At 37.0% G+C, this 15,080-nt stretch overlaps 1 non-coding gene across 1 annotated transcript; it reads left to right on the top strand.

Moving 5' to 3' along the window:
- Positions 1 to 811: 811 nt before the first annotated feature.
- Positions 812 to 918, top strand: LOC127090070 (small nucleolar RNA R71). The gene has a single exon (XR_007791604.1). It is a non-coding gene; the product is annotated as a small nucleolar RNA R71 (small nucleolar RNA).
- The last annotated feature ends 14,162 nt before the right edge of the window (positions 919 to 15,080 follow it).

Below are 15,080 nucleotides of genomic sequence, written 5' to 3'. Positions count from 1 at the left end.
TCTTAGTTGGTAGGCATATTTTCTTTAGAAGTTTTGGACTCGCTCATTGTTGGGTTCTGAGGCCCTTCGCAAGCGGTCCCACTTCGTAACGAGATAGCGTTTGCTTGTCCTCGAGGGTTTGGTTGAGGGGCTTGGTTTTGTGCTACCTGTGAGATCTGGGTTTCAAGCATCTTGTTATGAGTGATTATCTGATCAACCTTGGTTCCTAATTGCGTTATAAGTTCGTTTACGTGAATTTTTTGGTTTAGGAATTCTTTATTTTGCTGAGTCTTACCCGATATAAAGCTTTTCATGATCTTCTCAAGGTTAGACTTCTGGGGCACAGCTTGCATAGGTTGGTTTGGTTTTTGGGCTTGATAACCTTGCGGTCTCTAAGGTGCATTATTTTGGATAGGGTTCTGGTTTTTATAGGAGAAATTTGGATGATTCTTTCATCCAGGGTTGTAAGTGTTTGAAAATGGGTTACCTTGGGCGTAATTCACTTGGTCGGTATTTAGTTCGTTCAAAAGGTTACACTCCGTCGATTCGTGTCCTTTAGATCCACAGAGTTCACACTCTGTGTGGACTACTACTATAGTGTTAGTGTTTGTAGACATATGTTCGATCCTAAGGGCTAAAGCGTCCATTTTCGTCTGCATCATGTCTAGAGAGCTTACCTCATGTATTCCACCTTTGGGCCATATCCTCAATTAGGTCACAAGCTTCTGGATAAGGTTTGTTCATTAGCGCGCCGTCTGCAGTAGCAATGATGCTCATCTTGGTGTTATAATGGAGTCCATTGTAGAAGGTATGCACGATCAGTCATTGTTCTAGGCCATGGTGTGGGCAGACTCTTAATAGCTCTTTATATCTCTCCCAAGCTTCGAAAAGCGATTCTCCTTGGTTTTGAGCAAATCTAGTTATTTCGTTTCTAAGAACAGCAGTCTTACTAGGGGGAAATATCTAGCAAGGAATACTCTCCTAAGGTTTTCCCAGGTAGTTATTGAATTAGCTGGAAGTGAATCTAGCCATGAACGTGCTCTATCCCTGAGGGAGAAAGGAAATAATCTTAAACTGATCGCATCGGGTGAAGCGCTGTTAAATATAAAGGTGTCTGCTAGTTGGATAAAAACTTTTAAATGTTGATTCGGGTTCTCAGTAGCGAGACCCGCGTATTGGTTTTATTGCACTAATTACAACAAAGACGGTTTTAGTTCGAAATTGTTAGCAGGTATAAGGGGGTTTACTATACTCGAACTAGGTTCCTCATCAGAGGGTTGGGAGAATTCTTTAAGAGGTCTCCTATCGCGATTCTCGGCCATAGCTTTCTTAATTCGGATGAGTAAGAGGCGCGTACGAGTATAACGTTCGGGTTCCGCTAAAGGACCTACTAAATTTCCGGTACTACGGGTTCTTCGCATTTACCGACTAATAATGCCTTAGTCTATACGGTGTAACAACAAGGTACGAAATTTGACGAAGTTGGTCCCCGGCAATGGCGCCAAAAACTTGATCGGGTTGATTCGCAAGTGCACGAATTATGTCAAAGTAATATAAAAGAATATCGATCCCACAGAGACCAATCGTCAATCTATCGATTACTATCGTTACGGAGTTTATCTAAGGCGGTATAAAAGAGATATTGGGTTTGCAAAATAACGGTAAATAATAAATGCAGGTAAAGACAGGTTGAATGTAATTCACGTCAGTTAAGTGATGTTTCGATTGTCTAAATAGAACTACTCATGAGGCAATATTTTCTACTCTTGAAAAGAATCCATTTAACATGAACTGTCGCTTTCTCATATTCAGAACCGAGTTTACCCTTAAATTAAGGTCTTTTATTGTCACTTATAAAAGGTGCGCAAAATGCTAAAGTAGTAAACCTATTTTTAAGAAATGAGACTCGTAAACTTAGTTGAAAAGTGATTTTGATTTGGAAAGTTTACCCAAGGAGTTTACTGATTTTAAACCTATCAATGCGTCCGAAAACAGTTTCAAAAATAGCTTTTCCTTAAAGTGATAAAGATTCCTAGTTATTAAGCCAGGGTGCTTTCGCACTCCTTGAATAATTAAAACTAACCAAGTTTGTTTTTGAAAACTCAAGTTAAAAATCAAAACAGTCTTTTAAGTATTTCTACAGATTTCAATATGTGAAACATTACTTTAACCGTGGTCCTTACATTCTAACCTTTAAAAGATTTAGCCAGACATAGTAACACAAACAAACACAACGGTGTTAATCATGATGAAAATTTTGTTTTAGAATGTGAGGCGTAGAGAGCGAGTAAAGTACGTAAAATAAATAAAGTAAAGCGAGTGCGGAAAATAAATAAAGTAAAAGCGAGTGCGGAAAATAAAGAAAGTAAAAGCGATGCAGGAAATAAATAAAGTAAAAGCGATGCGGGAAATAAATAAAGTAAAAGCGATGCGGGAAATAAATAAATAAAGCGACATGGGAAATAAATAAAATAAAAGCGATGCGGGAAATAAATAAATAAAGCGATAAATAAGAACCTACTCCAAACGGAGGCTTCGATTCTGGTACAAATATAAACCTCCGACTCCTGAAGCTAAAGACGACAGCAACTCGAAGTGACCCAACTCAATCTCACAAAGGTGCGATAACCCCCCGATGTGACGGATTATCGTTATTACAAATGATAAATATATGCTTAGTGTTGTAAAACAAAGTTGGATGATTAGAAAACGAAATGGAATGAGCTATTTATAGAGATTTTCACCAGTTTGTAAAGACCATGGTGTAACACGGTGGGAGAACTGACTTTAGTTAAATGTTGCGGATAGCAAGAGTCGCCACCGACTTTTATTTTATCCAAAAGGAAAGGACATAAAAGAACAGGAAAGACATTAAAAAGATTTTGAGTTCGGGGGGTAGGTTATACAAAGGGAAGGTATTAGCACCCTTTATATCCATGGTTATCCATGGGCTCTTAGTTACTTAGCTCACTTTGTTTGTTTGCAAGAGTGTAGTGTGTGAAAAATTTCTTTAAGTACTTTGTAATGACCCTCGTATGGGTGTATACAAAGCCTAGTTTAGAAATTGTGAGGTGTAAAAGTAATTTTGAAAAGTGTGAGCAAGTAACTATGAGATACCTACCCTAGATTAAGTCTTTCGTGTTCTCGTATATTCTTTCAATGGTAAGACTGTCCCTATTATTAAGGAATAGGTAGTCATTACCTTGGATGTGTTTAAGGGACGGGCGTAGGGTCATCGTATGGTCAATGAAGGCAACATAAGGGGTGTCTTTAGCAACTCGTAGGGACTATCATCATATTTACCGAAGGGACAGGATCATTATATCGTAGGCAACCTCGTAGGGACTTGATCTTTTAAGTTTATAGGGACTTGATGATTTTTCTGTTTGAAGGGACTTTGCTTAAGACACCCCTATTTTCGAGGGACTTGACCATTTAAAGAAGGCAACCAAGAGGAATACCCTAGGAAGTACAGATGGCGATCAAAGATCGACTTACATGTGTGAGTGTTATTTTTCAGATATTTGTCTTGAATTTAATTTTCTAAGTTCAATTATTTACAGTTAGTTTTTTTGCACTCCCTAAATTACTAACCACGCAATAAATATTTACAAAAATAAAAGCAAGAAAAATAAATTCCTAAACTATTACATGGCTATGGGACAGATACATAATAATCAGGCGAGAAAGAATAAATTTACAACCTATACATTTGTTCCTAATATTATAAATAAAACAAAATTAAAATAAGGAAAATAATGAAGCAAAAATAGAATAGATAAAAGCAAATAATAATAAAATAATAAATAAACAATGGTAATAAAGCAATAATAAAATAACAATAATAATAAAGTGATAATAAAAAGGTTATAATTTTAAAAGAAATTATTTTAGGTTAAACAAGTTAGATTTTTTTTTTTAGAAGTTATTAGAAAAAATATGAGTTTAAAATAAATTAGTAATAATAAAAGAATTTAAAATACATTAATGTACAAATTATAAAATAAAAGAGTTATATGAAAAATATTAAGTTAGTTATTTACAAAACAAATAAAGATTATAGAAAATATCAAATTTTTAGATTAATAGGTTTATTATTATTATTCAATTAGAAAAATGGTCAATTAGATTTTATTTACAAAATATATAAGGATTTATTATTATAAGTAAGTAATAAAAAAAGTTATTAAAATAGTTAGTATTTATTATTTATTTACAAAAAAAATATAAAGGTTATAGAAAAATATTAAATAATTAATTTAGTGGGTTTTCACGCCCTACATTACTAAACCACGCAGTTAATATAGAATCAATGGCAGGAATTTAAATGGCAGAAAAATAAATGGCAGAAAATCAATGGCAGAAAATAAAACCCTAATTATTACAACGCTTTGGTGCAGTTACATAATAAAGATGGCGAAAAGTAAAACTGAAAATATTACAAGTTAAAACTTAAAATATTACAAGGGCGAAGCAGTTACAGTGTATGAATAACATAAATATGAGCGAAAATAGGAAATAATAATAAGGTTTGTTAAGGTTTAAGAAAAGGTTTATGATTTAAATGAAATAACACGGTTAAAGTTTTAGGTTTGAAATTTAGAGTTTGTGGCGAAATTGTCAGGGTTTAGGAAAAATCAGGGTAGTTAGTTATGAAAAAAAATGTGCAGATCTAAATATATGTATATATATAAAAAAATGAATTAAAAAAAAACAATGGCGTTGCTAGCGCAAAATTGCGATCATCGCAACTGGATCGGATAACACAAATGTCACGCCTCATACACGTATATGTGAAAACGGCGTATTGACACGATCCGATCCGAAAACATAATCAAATTATAACATAAAATAGAAAATATATATATATAATATATATATATATATATATATATATATATATATATATATATATATATATATATATATATAAACTATTACCAAACTGTGTGTACGATAGTATAGATCAGCCACTTTCAGTTTCTCTTTTTTGTTCTGTCTTTTGGCCTCTTCCTATCAGTCATGCTAGTAAATATATATAGGAACAAATTAGGTTAATGATAATGGGCCTAAGTTTATTTTGAAACCCAATATTAAATTAAAAACTGAATAAAGTTAAATAATTAAAATAGTTAAAATTAAAATAAAAACTAATTAACCTATTTATTTATTCTAGACCCAATATAAAATTAAAAACTGAATAAAGTTAAATAATTAAAATAGTTAAAATTAAAATAAAAACTAATTAACCTATTTATTTATTCTAGACCCAATATAAAAATAAATAGACTCAAAAAAATAAAAGTCGGGCACCAAAATGCTCGAAAAAATAAAATGAACACGTCAAAATAATCAGTGCGAAATAAGTGACTCGGAAAAATACAGCGTTTGGTCGGATTTTGAAATAAAAATTATGACCGTTTAAACCGCTCAGACTGATCAACATATGACCAAAAATAGTCGTAAAAATATTTTTAGCATGTCAAATTAAACCACGTGAACCGCAGATTAATGTTACCGACATTTGCAAACTTAAACTTGACATTTTTTCGTTGACTAATTTTAGGCACAGTTAAAAAGTTAATTTGACCAGTCTGTTTGTAAATTCCGAGAAATTATTCCGGCTAATATTAAGACAGAAAAAAAATGTTATGCTATGAGGATGATGCGAATGAATGTGAAACAAAAAATTGGTTAGAGTTAAAAATAGAGGGCAAATTTTGGGGTGCCACAGCTGCCCCTGTTCAATTTTCTGAAACCTGAGGAGTTAGATTGGCCTGTGTGCCATTCGTGACTTGGAAGGTTGAAGGGGATTGAACATAAAAGCCCAAAAATTTGCACTCGCCGGTGCGTAAAGTAACACTGATGACTGGTTGTATATGCTTAAGTGGGCTTGAAGATGCCACTTGGAAGAACTGGAGATGGGCTTATAGATGCCATCCATAATATCAGGAGGTGATAATATCTTAATGTTGATACTGGATATCAGTACTAGGTCTTCGTATAGGTCGTCTCTGAATCGTATCTAAGAACATACTTTTAATTTAAGTGTCAGAACCAAATCTTCGTGGCGATTTCTTTCTGAATTAAGTATCAGCACTAGACCTTCGTATAGATCGTCTCTGAACTGTTTTGAATTGTTGAATAGACCAGTAGAAATAAATCTTCGTGATGATTATCTCTTCTGGAAATATCCTGGATTAGGGAATAGATCTTCGTATAGACCGTTTGCCTACTATCCAAGAACAAAAGAATATCAGGATTAAATCTTCTGAAAATATCCTGGACTAGGGAATAGATCTTCGTATAGACCGTTTGCCTAATATCCAAGAACAAAAGAATATCAGGATTAAATCTTCTGAAAATATCCTGGACTAGGGAATAGATCTTCGTATAGACCGTTTGCCTACTATCCAAGAACAAAAGAATATCAGGATGAAATCTCCTGAAAACATCCTGGACTAGGGAATAGATCTTGGTATAGACCGTTTGCCTACTATCCAAGGACACCTTGAGTAATGATTAAGTATCAGCACTAGATCTTCGTATAGATCGTTTCTGACCTGTTGTGAATTGTTGATAGTATTTTATCTGTATATAACCATCCTGCAAGGAAAAGGTTAGTTTATGCAATATGTATGCATGCATGGCATGGTGCATCTAAGTAAATGTATTATGCACTTATGGATATGCCATGGTATGATGTAAATGATGTATGTATGAATCATGCGGCCTGAAGCGTCCGAATATCTTTGTATAACAACTGCTGGCTAGGGAAAATAAATCCCGATTCGTTGCTGAAGAATATGAGGAACTCGTTCCCGTCTTGTTTGATAGTATAGTATTTGTCACTTCCCGTATTCGTTCGTCGTACTTCTATTGAAGGAATAAGTTCCTGAGTATCCCGACTGAGGATAAAAGAGATAGACATAAATTCAAGGGGAGACGTAATTCGAAGTATCTATAAAGATAGATTTGCTCTACTGGGGATTTGTAGTGGGGATGAACCGGCGAAGCTTCGTTGAACTACTACCCTCGTTCGTCCTTAGTAAATACTATTACTGCATTTTATGCATTTCTGGTAAACATCAATCGTATTCAAAAGCATACATACATTCAAACACAACCAATGGACGTTTTCGCTTATGTAAATAGAGTAAAAGTAAATCTGGATTCAAAGATGAAATTTTATTTATATCACAAAGTGACCTATACATAGGCAAGTTTGTACAAGAAGACATAAATCCTAGTAAGAGGAATTCGTCGTAAATTTTTTATAAAACAAAGAAAACAGCTATGTGAAAAATGATCCTATTGAGTTTCAATTCTACTATTGCCATTATCTTCAAATATCTCATCTTCTGCTGTTGAGACAGAAACGATTGGATTGATCTTTATCTGTTTGAACTTGATTTAGGTAGCACCATCAGTTGAAGTTACATGAGTGATCCAAACGAGACATAGTCATACGCTTTAATCCCTAACTTTTGCCTGGATTGCCCTTTCAGGTTTTCAATCCACCGGGATACCCTTTTTTGCCCAAGCCGCCTTTTCAGGTTTTCGACTTGCCGGGTGTACATTGTTTTTTTATATATATCCCTAATTTTTGCCCGAACCCTTTTGGTTTGTCGGGATGCCCTTATTTTTGCCTAGGCCAGTCAACCTAGCGGGTCTCCTTTTATGCGTAGTATTTTTTAACTATGTCTGCGTTTACAGGCTGTGGAAAGTCTTCACCATCCATAGTAGTAAGCATCATGGCACCTCCTGAGAATACTCTTTTGACCACAAATGGTCCTTCATATGTAGGAGTCCACTTGCCTCTAGGATCACCCTGTGGTAGTATGATACCCTTGATTACCAAGTCACCAGCCTGATATACCTTTGGCTTAACCTTCTTATTGAATGCTTTGATCATCCGTTTCTGGTACATCTGACCATGACAAACAGCTGCCAACCTCTTCTCATCAATCAAATTTATCTGGTCGAGTCGAGTCTGAATCCACTCATCTTCATCCAAGCCTGCATCCTTCATGATTCTTAAGGAAGGGATCTGAACTTCAATGGGCAGAACTGCTTCCATACCATAGACCAAAGAGAAAGGAGTTGCCCCTGTCAAAGTGCGCACTGAAGTGCGATAACCATGAAGAGCAAAGGGTAACATCTCATGCCAGTCTTTATATGTTACTGTCATCTTTTGTATGATCTTCTTAATATTCTTATTAGCAGCCTCCACGGCGCCATTCATCTTTGGCCGGTACGGAGAAGAGTTATGGTGTTTTATTTTGAACTGCGTGCAGAGTTCAGCAATCATCTTGTTGTTCTTCCGGAGAGAGCAGGTTTCTCAGATGTATATTTGATAAGATCCATCTTAGAAATCAATAAAGTGGTATGATTCAACATATACTGTCTTAGTCGGCGAGCAGCCTAAGCCAAAGCATAGCAAGCTTTCTCGAGCTGGGAGTATCTTGTTTCACAGTCGGTACCTTTTGCTAAGGTAGTATATTGCATGCTCTTTTCGACCAGACTCGTCATGTTGCCCCAACACACACCCTATTGAATTTTCTAACACGGTCAAATACATGATTAGAGGTCTTCCTTCAACTGGTGGCATCAAATTTATAGGTTCTTGGAGATACTTCTTGATTTTGTCAAAAGCTTCTTGACATTCATCATTCCATATCATCTCTTGATTTTTCCAGCGAAAACCTCTACATAGTCACGTAACATCCGACTCAATCTTTCTTTGACACTGTTTTCCAAGCCTGCTCCTATTTTGACTTCTTTCTTGTCTACTTCAGTACCCAGATTTACAACCTCAATTGATTCCTCATGCGGCTGTGTAACTTTCTCTTCTTGTTGTAATAACCTAGCAAGCTCTACAGGTACTTCACAATCTTCATCCTTTCCATCTTCAGCTTGATAGATCGGATTCTCGAAATTATAATTGGCAATAGTAGAACTGTTATCAACAGGATCCAGAGTGGATGAGGATCTGCATTTTAGTGATGTGGGTGTGTGTAAGAACACATAGCTGATGAAAATAAAATAAAAGAAAAACAAAGAGCCCAATATTTACGAAAACGAAACGTCCATTGATTTTTATTGAATGAAGTATGCAAATGAAATGACATCCCGAAACAAGCATACCATTGTGCCCCGGGTAAGGCACAAGGCTTAAAAGTTTAATTACAAACTTAAAAATAACAACACAGTAATAGTATTTACTCCTGGCTAAAGGAGATAGGAATAACGTCTTCAGTCTTCCAATTGTTGAGCCCATCACCCACAGTAGGAAAAATTCAGTTATCCAGATTGTAGTCTTCATTATAGTCACCCACAGCATTGATTTGATCTTTCATGTTCCCTGGATTGGTGATACGAACAGCACGAGCACGATGAACAGCCTTTTGGGACTCTGCAGTGAAACCCAGACCAAACTTGTCAGACTTGTAAGGAATGTCGGGAAGCTGACCCCAAATAGTACAACCACCTTCTTCAACCACAGCTCTAGCATCTTTGAGGGAAGCCATTGTAGGAGGTACTCTGGTAACCACAGGAACTCTTTTAACCACAGGAGGAGCTTCAGTAGCGGGAACGACCCAAGGAACTACTTCAAATGTATGGCAAGGAGTCTCAGTGTAACACCCTTCTAAAATACCCCAATAATTAATTAAAACAACAAAATATGAATCAGAGTAGATATGCAATTTCAGGGTGTCACACTTGACACTTCACACCATTCACCAAAATAACTTGTCATGCTCATTTATTAATCAAAATAAAACATTGCACAATTCGCAGCGGATAGAAATCTAACAACATGCAAGCCATGTAACACATTACATGTAAAATTTGCTCAACAACCAAAAATGAAAACAAAGTAAAACATCCCGTCCCGATGTTACATATACCAGAGCATGACTCACTAAGGAACTACACTAGACTCCAAGCACTAGCTTCTACTCAATCACTGCTCGTTACCTGAAACATAGTTGTAAGGGTGAGTTCCTCAATCGATATAATAAGCATTATAAAATATCATGTAATGCTAAGTAAATTAACACATTTCATCACCCTAATCATATCACACATTCAGCAACGGCAACATCAACTCATAATCATACTCAACACAAACACAAAACACACGTATAATATTGGAATACATCCATTCATATTATACGCCATACATACATTATGAAATGAGACTCCATGCATGCGGTACCGACTATTCGTGAACACATAGTTCAACCTCACCGATCAAACCCAGATACGGCTACCAAGCTCACTAGTCCCACTCATTTGAGACCTAGTGACTCACTCACTAATTCCTCACCATGGGAATTAGCTACCACCATAAAGGCCATGCTATGCACGCTAAATCACCTAGCATACAAACATCAACAACAATCCACAATGGACATATGCTCACACTCTAAGCTATAAACAGTCCATCCACAATTGCATACATAATAGATATATTCACAGCATTATGCGTACCATCATACATCATCAGCATATTTATCACAGGATCATATCATGTCATGCCAAATAATAAATCACAGTATTAGCACACTCTACTAATACCTATACTGCTCAAAACAACGGGAAATGATCCCTACTATATCATACATGCAATATATCATTCACCAATATAGGCCAATCGTCAAATATGTACACATAATTCCATTCCAAAACGTACACAATATTTAATTATCAATTTTTCACTTTTCAAACAGTGTTAACCCGTTAACGCATTTGGTTAACCTGTTAACGCAAGACAAAATACAATTTTTCAGTATTTCAACAGTGTTAACCGGTTAACGCCCTGGGTTAACCTGTTAACGCAAGACAGAATGCACTTCTAACAGGATTTTAACAGTGTTAACCGGTTAACGCCCTGGGTTAACCTGTTAACGCAAGACAGAATGCAATTCTAACAGGATTTTAACAGCGTTAACCTGTTAACGCATTTGGTTAACCCGTTAACGCAAGACAGAATACGTTTTTGGCAAATTATAACAGTGTTAACCCGTTAACGCCCTGGGTTAACCCGTTAACGCAAAACAGAAATTAATTTTTTTAATTATCATAACAGTGTTAACCGGTTAACGCCCTGGGTTAACCGGTTAACGCAAGACAGAAAGTTGTCCCTGCGCTAACAACGAACAGAATGCAGAATTACCCGCATTTTTCGCCGTTGGAGGACTTCGGACCTCCGATTTCGATTCCGTAAAAAGCCACACTTCCAGAAAATTACGACTCATCCAAATATAGGTTCATTCACAGTTTTCACGTAATTTATCCATCACAATTTACAACATTCATCATCCTGATTAGGGTCAATTCAATGGCTTATCACTACCCATTACATGTTAACCCATAATACCCATTAAACGACGATAAACCCCCCTTACCTGAGTTAATCCGGCAATTGATTCTTTGACCTTCAACAAATCGTGAATTCTCCTCTTGAGCCCTAGCCTCTTCTTCTCCCTTTCTCAGTTTCTTCTCTTTTCTCCCAAATGTTACGTGTTCTCTGTTTTCACGTGTAAAACCCTTTTTACCAAATGGGACTCTTTACTGATATCCAACAATCGTTCCAAATTCCAACTTTATTATTCCAATAATAATAATCCAATAATAATATTCCAATTATTTAATTAAATTAATAAATATACTATTAAACTTAATTTAAATAATTATCATATTTTATCGGGGTGTTACACTCAGCATATTCACCTTCCACTTCAACATACTTAAATGTATTCACATGACTGACCATATATTCTTCCTCTCCATAAACAGTTACGATCTTTCCCTTCACTGGATATCTCAACTTCTGATGTAGAGTGGAGGTCACAGCACCTGCCCCGTGGATCCAGGGGCGCTCAAGCAAACAAGAGTGCGCAGGACGAATATCCATTACATAGAAGGTAGAATCGAAGACTTGAGAGCCTACTTTGATCGGGAGATCTATTTCTCCATGCACCACTCTTCTTGAACCATCAAAGGCTCTCACTACTATATTACTTGATCTTAACACAACATCTTCAGGACTGAGCTTGTTCAGAACCTCTTTGGGAAGTACATTCAATGAAGAGCCATTGTCTATCAACACATGAGACAAGGTAGTGCCCCTACATTCAATGGAGATATGTAAAGCTCTGTTATGGTTTCTTTTGGCAGGAGTCAAGTCAGCCTCAGAAAAACCTAACCCATTATCATAAGTCAGATGTGCAACACAATTTTCAAATTGATCCACAGAAATTTCATTTGGTACATGAGCAGTCCTTAAGAATTTGATCAAGGCTTTAGCATGAGCCTCAGAACACAGCAACAAAGACAACATGGAAATTTTGGAGGGAGTATGCCCCAACTGGTCAACAATATCATAATCACTCTTACGAATGATCTTCATCACTTCTTCCATCTGTTTAGAGAGATTTTCAGCAGTCGGTGCTTCAGCTTGCACAGGTTCAACCACAGGACCTTTGCCTCGAGCATCGGTACTTGGCTCAGAAGTGGAGGTAGTAGTTGGAAGAACTGTATTTTTTGAGGTAGCTGGAGGAGAGAAAATTCTTCCACTTCTGGTGATCTTACTAGATCCAGCAATATTATCAACATCAAGGTTATCATCAGTAACAGGTGTATCAGTCAAAGGTTCCTGCTTAACACCATGGATATAAACATCAGAACCGTAGTTCCAGGGTATAGCTTTATCAGAAGTATAAGGAATAGGGCCAGGAGTGGTAATAATCATGGGAGGCACTCTAACTTCAGCAACAGTCTTCACCAAGCCTTCAGCAGTAATTTTGATAGGACCCTTGGAAGTGATCTTGACAGTCTGTTCAAGAGCCATTTCTGCTGAAATAAACAGCGAGAAGATAAGATACTTGTTCATAAGAAACCTATGATGCAATAATATGGTATGTAGATGCTTATGCAATGTTTTCAAGGACCGTAGGATTTAAATTTGTTTAAACCACCAAAAAGTAAACTTTTATTAGTAATAAACTTGTTTGCCCTTTGGGCTTACAATAAAAATGAAATGAATACAAAAAATGGGATTTTAAGTCTCCCATGGACGTTTCCTCTTTGTGTTGAGGTATGAGTTGAGATTCCGCTCCTCGTGAAGTTGTTTTGTTAGCTCCAGGATTCTTTACTGACTTGCCTTGTAATGAGTCTCAAAAGTATCTCTTTGCTCCTTCAACTAGATCCAGGACCTCTGTAACTCTTCCATGTCAGTGGGCATGTCTGGATGAAGAATGATGTAAGAAGTATCTCCTTCAGCAACAGGCTCCATGGTAACTGGCAGGATAGCAGGATATGGCATCATAAGAGTCTGAGCACGAGATCGTACCCATCTGAGATATGGTTCCATGGGAATAGTGTACTTGGGTTCCAGAGTCTTGCTGTCAACCTTGTTCACTTTACCCCATGCTCGTATGAACCTTTGACGGTAACCTTGAAGATCGTTTTCGTAGTCAAACACAATACCCTGAATAAGCATGTCATGAGGACCATCAGTCCGAGCGTAACCAAACTGACGTAGAGCTAAAGAAGGGTTGTAGGTAATGCCCCCTCTTATGCCAAGGAGTGGCACATTAGGGAACTCCCCACAACGGTCAATGATGGTAACATTCTCCATAGATCTAGAGCACCAATGAATATCTGAATGAGAAAGTGACATAATCCTCTTGGACCACCTGAACCCTTGTTCATTCTTCATCACTGATCGAGGAAGGTGAGAAATAAACCACCTAGATAATAGAGGTATGCAACACATCAGAGTTCCTCGTGCCTTCGTAGTACGAGTATGAAGAGAGTGTAAGATGTCTCCAAGTAATGTAGGCACTGGATTGCGAGTCAGAAATATGTTGATGGCGTGTACGTCTATGAACTGGTCTGGATTGGGGAACAGTACTAAGCCATAAATCAATAGGGCTAAGATCTCCTCAAAAGCATCATAACTCATAGCCTTCAGGAATACTTGAGCTTTCTCCATCAATACCTTAGCAAGAATACCCTTAACTCCACTCCTTGTTTCTAGGACAATGTCTGATTTCTTTAAATGTAAGGCTGCAATAATGACTTCAGGTTTAGGCTCTTTTTCCAAGCCTGTGAAGGGTTTCTGATCAAGAATAGGTATACCCAGAAGCTTGGAGAACTCTTCCATTGTAGGAACCAGCTGATAGTCAGGAAATGTGAAGCAATGATGTTTAGGGTCAAAGAACTGAAACAGGACACTCATCATGTCTTCATTGAACCCTGAAGTGACTAGATCCAGTAGGTGACCATGCCTCTTGATGAACTGGGAGTTTTCAGAAACTTGAGAGACCAATTCCTTAAGCTTAGGAGGTATTCCTACAAAGTTGATCCGGATAGTATTCCTACGAGCAGAAGCCATGACCTGCAACAAAGAACAAAGATAAATCCTTTGGTCCTTGAAATGGTTAGTGAAAATGCTATGCTTATGATGCATGATGATGCTATGATGTTATGCTCAATCACAAACATGTGGCACACACAAACAAGTCACACAATAGCCCTAGGTTTGAAGGCTTGCATGAGGTTTAAAGGTAAGTACCCTCCCCTGAAGTTTAGTTGATTCATCCTGTCCTACAAAAGTAACCAGGTTCTAAGGGATCTCAAAATCATTGATCCTTCACAAGGGTGGTTGTTCAGTAGGCAACTTACTTGCCAACCAAAACCCTCCAAGTTTAGGATCTCAATGAGTGTAGTATCGAGTATCAACCAACTTCAGTCTTCACCAAAGCCGGTTATCTCACTACTTTCTAAAGGCCAAGATGGGATGACTAGGGTTCTAAAAGTCAGTTAGTGTATTGACAACATATGGCAGCCTCATATTATCCTCAACTTGCTTAAGGAACATAAGCACCAACCAAGAAGTCACACTAACTATGGCCACCAGATCAACCATATCGATATACGCCGTACAGTTTCCTTGGTCTATTGCCATTTACCTAAGGTACACTAGATCCGGTTAGGGTCTTTCACACATAAGAGCACCCAACAGATAAGTATAAAGCAAACAAGGCAAACAATTTTAAAGTGATCTAATTCCTAAGGGTACCCCTCTT

Source organism: Lathyrus oleraceus, chromosome 5 (genome assembly GCF_024323335.1).
Source record: "Lathyrus oleraceus cultivar Zhongwan6 chromosome 5, CAAS_Psat_ZW6_1.0, whole genome shotgun sequence".
Classification (NCBI taxonomy): domain Eukaryota; kingdom Viridiplantae; phylum Streptophyta; class Magnoliopsida; order Fabales; family Fabaceae; genus Lathyrus; species Lathyrus oleraceus.
The sequence above is the reverse complement of the archived record's forward strand: the minus strand, read 5'-3'. Positions and strand labels throughout refer to the sequence as shown.